The sequence below is a fragment of the Pinus tabuliformis genome, chromosome 4_2 (genome assembly GCF_031772625.1).
Source record: "Pinus tabuliformis cultivar Carrire ecotype Pingquan chromosome 4_2, CPIR1, whole genome shotgun sequence".
Taxonomy (NCBI): domain Eukaryota; kingdom Viridiplantae; phylum Streptophyta; class Pinopsida; order Pinales; family Pinaceae; genus Pinus; species Pinus tabuliformis.
The window spans coordinates 283,027,712-283,037,650 of NC_142304.1; the positions used below are offsets into that span (position 1 = coordinate 283,027,712).

Sequence of the window (9,939 nt, forward strand, 5' to 3'; positions counted from 1 at the left end):
ATTACAACCCTAAACACTAGGTCTAAACACCCTTTACTCTATGTCAGAAGGATATCAACTCGATATTCCATGTGCCATTCTTTGTTATGGGAAAAAACAATTCTAGCACTAACTCCTCACAGGAAAGGAAATGTCTCAAGCAACTAAATTTGAGATCAGAAACTGAAACATATATATGCAACTAATGAGAATAAGAGTGATTACTCTGTTCATTCGAGGTCGAAATTGAGCTGCCTGTCTCAGACAACATGCTGCACAAATGACCATTCTCTTCATCTTCCTCATGTCATAAGCATCTTCCAAAAGTGGATCTGCAAGTTCTTTTACAGAGCCAGCTGCCAGTAATGGCCTTGCCGAAATTTTGAAATTTACAAGAGATTAAGATTCTGAACCAAGACAAAGAAACCAAAAGAATCCAAAATTATCAAATACAAAACAAGCAAGGGCACTAGAGCCCTACCCACATAACCAAGCTTTCTTGGCCTTTAGGATTCTTGTCATTGATTGGTTTTCTTCCAGTTATTAGCTCATAAAATCTCACCATGTTTCTTTTTAGTTTTTAGATGTCAACTGTCTCCCACAACAAAAGCATATACCTGTTTACCAACCACAAGCCAACTACATCCCGGATTCTTTTTTAACCTCCTGGCTTTCATCATTTTTCGCACCTTTCCAATGTCATTCCACATACCAGCGGTAGCATAGATATTGGATAGTTGAACATAAGGTGAAGGGTTTTCGGGATCCAATTCAAAAATTCGTTCTGTTGCATATTCTCCTAATTCTATATTCTTATGGATTCTGTAGGCACCAAGTAATGAACCCCACACAGTAACACCAGGTTCTACTGGCATTTTCTTGATAAGCTCTTGGGCATCATCAAGCCTCCCAGCACGGCCAAGGAGGTCAATCATGCAGCTGTAGTGTTCCATCACAGGTGTAATGTGATAATGCTTACTCATTAAATCAAAGTACTGGCAGCCCTCATCCACCAGCCCTGCATGACAGCAAGCAGACAAAACACCAAGAAATGTGACATGATTTGGGTTCATACCCAACTGTAGCATTCCTTCAAACAGCTCAAGGGCTTCCTTAGCACATCCGTGTATGGCATACCCTACAATCATTGCAGTCCACAAGACAACGTCTCGGTAATGTATGTTGTCAAATACTCTTTGTGCACTCTCTAGACAACCACACTTAGAATACATATCTACAAGAGCCCTTCCCACAAAGGCATCACAACTGTATCCACTTCTAATGATGACTTCATGGATCTCTTTGCCTTCTTCGAGAGCTGCCAAGTCGGAACACACCGGGAGAGTAACAGCAAACGTCTCTGCATTTGGGTTCACAGCGGCCAGCAGCATTTGTTGAAACAGCTTCAGGGCATCCTCTGTGCGCCCAGCTTGTGCATAACCAGCAATCACAGCATTCCATGAGATGACATCTTGTTCGGGTATCTCCCAAAGCAGTTTCAAGGCTTCATCATGATACCCATTCTATGCATATCCTGTAATCATTACATTCCACGATACCACATCTCTTATGGGCGTTTTCCAAAAGACTTTCAGTGCCTCTTCAACATATCCACTCTGAGCATATGCTGCAATCATAACATTCCATGAGACCAGATCTCTTTTTGGCATTTTGTCAAACATAATCAATGCATTGTCAATACCGCCGCATTTTGCATACATCTCTATGAGGGCATTCTCAACATTGACATCATATTGAAATCCACTTCTAATTATTTCTTCATGGATCTCTTTCGCTTGTTCAAGCGAACCCATGCTCGCACATGCCCCTAGAAGACTGGCAAATGTGATCTTGTTTGGCCTAACACCAGACTGCCGCATCTTACAATAAAATGTCAAGGCGTCCAGCCCATACCCTTGTCTGGCATAAGATGCAAGCATGGCTATCCAAGACACCACATTCGGCTCGGGCATTTGCCAAAAGAGATCCAAGGATTCCTGAAAATATCCATTCTGCGCACATCCCGTAATCATTGCATTCCATGAGACGACATTTCTTTCAGGCATTTTCTCAAACATTTTCAGGGCTTCCACAAGCTGGCCATTCTGAGCATATCCAGCCACCATGGTATTCCATGATACCACATCTGGTTCGAGAATTTTGTCAAACACACGGCGTGCAAACTCCAGTTCTCCACATTTTGCAAACATGTCCACCAGGGCATTTTGCACAAAAGCATAAGACTCGAATCCACCCCTAATCACTTCTTCATGGATCTCCTTGCCTTTTTCAAGATCACCCATGTGGGCACAAGAAGACAGAATACTGGCAAAGGTAAACTCATTTGGTTTGGTACCTACCCGTTTCATTTGATAAAACAGATCAAAAGCCTCCTCGTTATGATCATGCCTGCTATAAGCCACAATCATCACTGTCCACGACATAACGTTACATTCAGACATTTGATCCAGAACCGTGTGGGGTAAAACTACTGATTTTACCAGTATTGGCTACGGCATTCGCTGAGGCCATTCCTAAAACAAAAATCTTAGGAGGCTGAAGCTACATTTGGCGCATTTCTGAACTAGATCTGGAATGAAGAAAGAAAATTTTTGTAAAATGCCTAAATAAATTTTTCACCGAAAACAAGTTCTCAGGTGTAAATTTTCAGGTTAGCTTGGAAATAAATATTTCACCGAGCTACATACATTTTCTGGCCAAAGGAAGGTTACACAGCTACATTTGGTGCATTTCTGAACTAGATTGGAATGAAGAAAGAAAATTTTCGGTAAAATGCCTAAATAAAATTTTCACCTAAAATAAGTTCTCAGGTGTAAATTTTCAGGTTAGCTTTGAAATAAATATTTCACCGAGCTACGTACATTTTCTAGCCAAAGGAAGGTCACACCGCTAAAATTTAAAGGCCAGCAAATTATCTGCAAGTAATGCATGTAACTTTGAAAAGGAATAGGTTTTTCAGGTTAAATGTTCGGAAGAATCTGGAACCTGTGCAGAGATGATGATTGCCGTTGTGAAAGATTCAGATTGAAGGCCAAGGAAATCGAAACTCCAGCGAAGCCATCACCACTGTCTGCCAAGGGTTTCGAGCGGGTAATCTCTCCAGCATGATATAAACGGGGAGTTCAACCAGCGCTGATTAAAATTCCAACTATAATGATCTGATCCAACGGCACAATCTCTTTTAATCGTCTAACATATCAGATCAATGGTCGAAAATAGGACACAGTGGCATATAAGGGAATTCTTCCCAGAGGGAAACACCTTACGGCGTAATTATGTTGATATATTAGTTAATTATGTAGTCGTAAGAGTGGATGGTTGACTTTTGTGTGGGAAGGAAAACTGAAAAATGGTTTTATGAATTAAAATATCAATATATTAATAAATATAAAAATGGTTGATTATAGTTATTTTCTTTCATTTGCATTTGTTAATGGGCTTGTGTTAGGTGGTGGGTGGTGTTAGGTGATGGGTGATGTATGTTAGAAGAAATAATATAATTGTGATAACTAATAATTAATGTGGTTATATAAATTAAATGGTTGATAAATTCTGGTATGTGTAATAATTTTAGTTCATTGTACTTGGTGTATGTGAATACAACTATGTAAATTTTGAATATATGTAAATTATGTGAAAATAAACTCATGAATACCTTGACTGCGCTAACATGCAATGAAGTTTGGAATGGGCAGATTGGGGAAGGACATCACCCATATTGTCCCCCTTCCTCATGGAATGTGGCTGAGACAGGACATCACCCATATTGTCCCCCTTCCTCAAGGAATGTGGCTGAGACAGGATGATAGCCTTAAGGGAAAACAAAAAGATGACTAGACAACAAGTTGAAGAGTGTGGAAGAGTAGTCGAAGTGTGTGGAAGAGGCACATAATAATGGGTACAGAAGCTTGCTGCACAAAGAACATGCAGAATGCTAGAGACTGTGAAACAAGGGAGTCTTGGGAGAAGACACTAGAGAAGAAATTTGTGTCAAGTTGTTGGTGAGAAGATAACATGTGTAAAGATGGGTGCGATTGAACCCAATGCTTTGTGAATTAGGAATACATTTCTTGTGACTGCATGAAGGCCATTGAACCATGTGTTTAAGCTTGGAGGGCCAGTGGGAACTCATTGGAGGAATTGGGTCACTATGGTGCTTGCCATGAGGTTGATAAACCACCTGGTGTTATAGACATTTTTGTGCCTCGCAGCATGGAGCATGAAATGTCAATAATTATAGGGATCCTCAGTCCCTAAACATGTTGTTCTTACCCCTAGAGGAACAAGGTCAGCAAACCACAGCACTTCCTATCAGTTCTCCACCTGAAAACACTCAAAAACAGGCTATTTTTGGATCATGTCAGCTGCTCCACTGAGCATCTGCGCTGAATGTCAACTGCTCCTCCTTGTACCTGCGCTGAAAGTCAAAACCAATGAAGGCTGCCTGCGCTGGGCGAGATTGGCCAAGTGGCACAGTGAGTCATTGCTTTGGAATCTTCCAAAAATGACACTTGGATCAGGTATTTCGCCTTGTGATGAGTCAGAGGCTTTGTTTCTCCAAGTGGAAGCAAGGTTCACCAAGTGGACTCAAGAACTGAAGATCAACTAAAGATTAACTGAAGAGAGAGAGGACACAAGGCAGCTACACATCAGTTGCAAGCTGACTCATCCTTTCTCAATTCATCTATATATTGAGCTCTCTCCTATGAGCTCAAGGAGGCTGGAATTTTGTGCAAAGCAAGGAAGTGCTGTTGGTTTACAGTTAGAGCTATTGGGTGATTGCTTTTATAGAGGGGAAGAGGAGATTTCTTGCTGCTGGGGAGGTGCTGCTGGATTGGAGCCATTTATGGTTGTAACCTCCTCAGAACCTTTTTCTTCTATCAATAAAGCTTTTGATGTTCTCCTATATACTTGTATTGCAATGATGTATTGTTTTTATCTGTATATTTGATTCATTCTAATCCATGCATCAGTTATGAGTACATGTTTCTTGTAGTTTCCCTCTCTTGTTTTTGCAGGATCTTTGTGTAGCTGGGCCGGCAAAGGAAGCAAGGAGCTGGGAACAAGAGGCAAAGAGAGAAGACAGGATCGACAAAAGCGAAAGACATCAGTTGGTCAATCTTTTCTTCCTTCTCTGTACTTTCATAAAGGAAAAATATCAAAGCTTTACTTTCAGTTGTTGCTAAGGAACTATCACCCTTAGAGTAGGGATAGGGTCATTCCGAGTCGGATACTTTTCCCCACAACACCTGGACATTGGATTATGGACCCCTACGATTCTTGCCATGAATATGCAACTGATAAACCACCAAAAGCAGTGGATTTCGCCTCTTGGAACTGAGATATAACCCATTTAGCCTTAGGTGAAGTCATGTGTTTTAACCCAAAGAGCAAGTGAATCACTATGGTGGTTACTGCTAGAAAGTGATTGATAAACCACCTAGACAGTGGACTCCTCATCATGGTTATGTGATTAAGCCTTGGGTGTGAATTTCCTTGAATACACATCCCCTCGAACTTTAGATCTGGTTCGAAGGGGCGGGTGGTTAGCTACAATAAAGGCTACAGTGTGACTAGCCTATGGTTGGATGGAGAGTTGAAGTCCCTCCTTCAGTTTCCAACCATATTGAAACACATAGATAAGTGTAACATGTTTGTGTATATTGTCTTATGGACTATGATGACTTTTGTTTTGAAGCAATATCTTGTGTGTTTGTAAATGTGATAATTCCCTGGCTATGAAGTTCGTTGATATGTTCATGAGTGGAATAACATTTGCAAAATTATGGTTTCGATACTTACTTGGGCTATGTTATTTATTATTATGTTCATGATGAAAGTGTAGTTATGTGTTTATGTATACGTAAATGTACCCTAAGAACATGTTGATGAACATATAGTTCAGACCACTCATGCACTGGTTATTTAGTGTGAATCGAGAGTTGGGCTTTAGGCCTTGGGTTATATTACACATTAAGGCCTTGAGTAGTTAGGCTAGGTGAGGTAGCAATCATCCTACTTTATAAGCCCACTACATCCACGTCATTAGGACGGGTAGGTAGTGTGAGAACTGAACTTCATCCCTATGCTAGTGAGCCCGAGACTAAGTGGGCACTGGTGGAACCACATCCCAACAAAACCATGCCGCATGAACTGGCGCCGACCATCACCCATCAGTTGTCGTTTATGTCCTCAATAAACCAATCAAATCAACACAATAACCAACGCAATTTAGTGTAGACAAAAGAGTTGAGTGTGGGGCCTAGGTGGAACTAAGAGCATTGGGAGAGTTGTTTGCCATCCACTGCTCATCACTTGTTGTTGAGTTCTTTGTAACCTACAACATAGTGAGAGCATCAATGGAGGCATGGCTGACCCGATCAAAGTTCCAAAGTGGAACCTTGAGTCCACCTTTACCGCTCGCCTCCTGCCACCCTTCTTCTTGGTTGACACCGAGCACCGTGGGTAGAAATAACTTGTAACGATATGACGTGGGCCTGATGGTGGGACTCACCAAGATGTCTTGTCAAATTTATGCAAAGGCCATAGCTTATATGTTTTCATGGCCTCTTGTGATAGGATGAGCTTTAATCAAGTGTAACTATTGATCTAGGAATATGATTAAGGTAAAATTGGTATTGTCGGAAAGCTCTCAACAAGCTAAATGCAATGGTGATATCGAAAGTTAATTCCATAGACTTACAATAATTAGAGTTTTCTCTAACCCCATCTTCGTAATGGACCCTGGGGATTGGGTTGACGATAAGTAACACCCCCCTCAGCTGGTTGGGAACCTTTAAGGGGGTGGAAGGGAGGTAGTTACATAGTGGTATCAGGGTCCAAGTCCAACACTTGGACTAGATGGGCCTTGAAAGATAAAGTTAGAAGCTTTTTTAAGAGTTATAGAGTGGATCATAAAAGAGCAATCACTAAACCCGAAGAGGCTCACACACACCCACACAATAAAAAAAATTGACTTGATAATTTAATTGTTACATGGTACATGTGTGTTAATGATGACTTTGCATTTGATGTGATTGTTGGTTTGACAGGTTGATTAAATGTTATTTTGATTCCTAATATGCATATTGTTATGGGATTTAAAATTTTAGCTAGTTTCATATCAACATGCCTATTACAGATATGCTGAGGTGATCAGTAAATTGAGTTGATTTATTTTTTATTGGCTAACATTCATGTGTGTGCAAACACACACACACACAGAATAATATGAAAATTCTAGCAAGGATAAAGAAATGAGCAGCAGAATGGTAGAATACAACATGCCCAAATCCTATCATCATTAGGAAGAGGAATCGGTAGGAAAGAGGTTGAAGAAAAATTCCCCTAACTAGATGGAGACCCTCAGGAGTTTGAGAGATGGATTGAGAAGCTACAAAGCAAATAATGAGAATATTGTTTGAGCATAAGAAAGGCATATGATACTCGTTCTCGAGCTCTATACATATTATACTCGTCTAGACATATGATAATCGCATCTCTACGTTTCACTTCTTTACTCTCTTCTCTACCGAGATAAAGATCTAGATCTAGTATAACTTAGCCATTCCAATAGCCAATAGTCTTTAGTCCTATTTAGTACCCTTCTAATAGTCCCCTTGGCATAGTAGGTAGATATTGATTCCTTGTCCATGCATGAAGTTCCATAGCAAGAGATTAGACCCACTTCACCATTGACCTTAGCATATGGAAGGAAGGAGGTGTAGATGCCAGTCATAAGGCCAGGAGGTGCCCTTCTAGATAAGCCCATAGCCGATTATAGAGGAATCCCATGTTTCATCACAGATTGATGCTTAATATTGAATTTTCCAGAATGTTCCTTGCTCTCGACACGACACTGGTGAATAAGAAGCGGGGGGGGCTTGACAAAGCACCCAACCCCTACTTTAGCCCATTGATCGGTGAGGCATCCAACCCTTCACCTTCTCTCTTTGACCCTGCAACGCTTAACTACGGTACTCTCTCACTTCGCCTAGCTAGGTTGTTCCTAAACTTGACCTTGCCTAGCCGGGTTGTGAGCCTAACAATTGGTTGGTCAGGGGAACACCATCAAATACCAGAATTTCTTAGGTAGGGGTTGTGAGCCCTAGCTTTCTATCTTCTTCTATGTAATTTGAATAGAACACCATCAAATACCAGAATTATCAATTCCCATTCTCCAAAACTTTTAAATGTGCGGAACTGAGACAGAAATCATTCAATCAAACCACTCGAAATGCATCTGAATGCTGATCCATTAACTTAAAGAACTTCTTCCCAAACTCTGCCATTTTTTAAACAAAATTTTGAGCACAACCTCGTCTAGTCCATTTATAGAGAGCGTTAGTTTATGAAATCTTGCCTGTAAGCCAAAATAGAGTCAAAATTTTCCATTGAAAGCTCAGAATAACTGAACCAGAAATAACCCTTGTGAAATTTGCTGCTTAAAACATTGTTTTGAGCACGACCTCTTTCTTTAGATTTATTTTAGATAATACGGTAGCTTATTTAATGAAATATTTCCAGAAAGTTGAAATATGGCAAATTTTTCCAATCAAGAACTGTAAATAATTTCATTAGGACAAGGCGTAGAGGATTCATGACGGCGACAAGAAAATAATGGCGCTTTGCAATTTTAGCACTCTCTTGCAGAAAAATACCTTTTCTGAAATCGTTTTGACCACGAAGAAACGCAGATGAACTGTTGGAAGTCGTGTAGAGAGAGATCTGGTGGCTCGTGGATCGATTCTGGGGCAATGTTTATGCGATTGCAAACCATGATTTTTCATATGCGAGCATCCATAAAATCATCTCATTAACGCCACATGCAGTGCATTTAAAACTCAAGCAAATTCTCTCATATGCTAAGGAATTTATAACATAAAGGGTAAGAAACCAACATACAGAACAATCCACGCAAGTGAGTCAAACTAGATCAAAAGAGAGAACGACACTTGGAAAACAGAGCACCGCTACCCAACCTAGAAATGACTCTTCAGTTCACCATCGAGTCGAGGTTCTTGCCATGGATCAACCACCTCCAATTGATCTATGCAATGGGTATTTAATACCTTATTTCATGATATGGTTTCCATTAGCGGTGTCTCTCTTTTATGGATCTTTTTATCCATTTGCGTAGGCTTATCTCATAAAAGCTCACCTTTCTCTCCCATGAGGATTTTCCTCATAGAAGATTGCCTTTCTCTCCCGCACAACTTTTATGTTTTTCTAAATGGATATTTATCTCCAATCCATCCAACTTATCTAGAATTAAATCGAGAAGCTTTACCATGAAAGAATTATCCTTTCCCATTCACCAATGTGATTTGGCAAGAATCTCATCTCTTGGTGTCTCGCTTTTCCAAGTGATTAATTTATTAATAATGTATTTACTTTTTATATTACACATCATACCTAGCTTTTCTCAGTTTAGGTTTGCAAAGTTTGACACACAAGGGAGGGGTGTTACATTTTGGATCCCTCTCTTTCCTTAAGATCCCTCCAACTGCAGCTAGAGTTCTTAGATGACTGTAAGGAGGAAGCCCCTATTGGAAAGGGACAGACAGTTTGAAGGTGTCTATCTTGTTGGTAATTCCTATATCGAAAAGTTGTATTTTCATAGTCCAGGGGTTGGGAATACACAATTCCCATCCACTTGAGCTCAATTTTATCTCGCAAAACTTCATTGGGATCTACCTAAACACATATGCAAACATAGGTGAAAATTCCTTTCAAAAGTCTTTCCCTGTCTACTTTGACGAATCTTCCAATAAAATTGCCCACTTTTTCTAAGAGATCTAGATGGGTAAAGTGAATGGGAAAACTGGGAATCTTACCCATACTAGAGTAGTCATCGGCAACATAGTGAGAGGATTGAAGTTGGGAAACCATGGCTTCACTAGAAGACCAACTCATCCCCAAAACCATGGACCTTGGTCA

General features: G+C 40.3%; 1 pseudogene; it reads right to left on the minus strand.

The window, feature by feature from the left end:
- Nucleotides 1–566: 566 nt before the first annotated feature.
- LOC149169098 (pentatricopeptide repeat-containing protein At2g22070 pseudogene) lies at nucleotides 567–2,423 on the minus strand (annotated as a pseudogene).
- Between the last annotated feature and the right edge of the window lie 7,516 nt (nucleotides 2,424–9,939).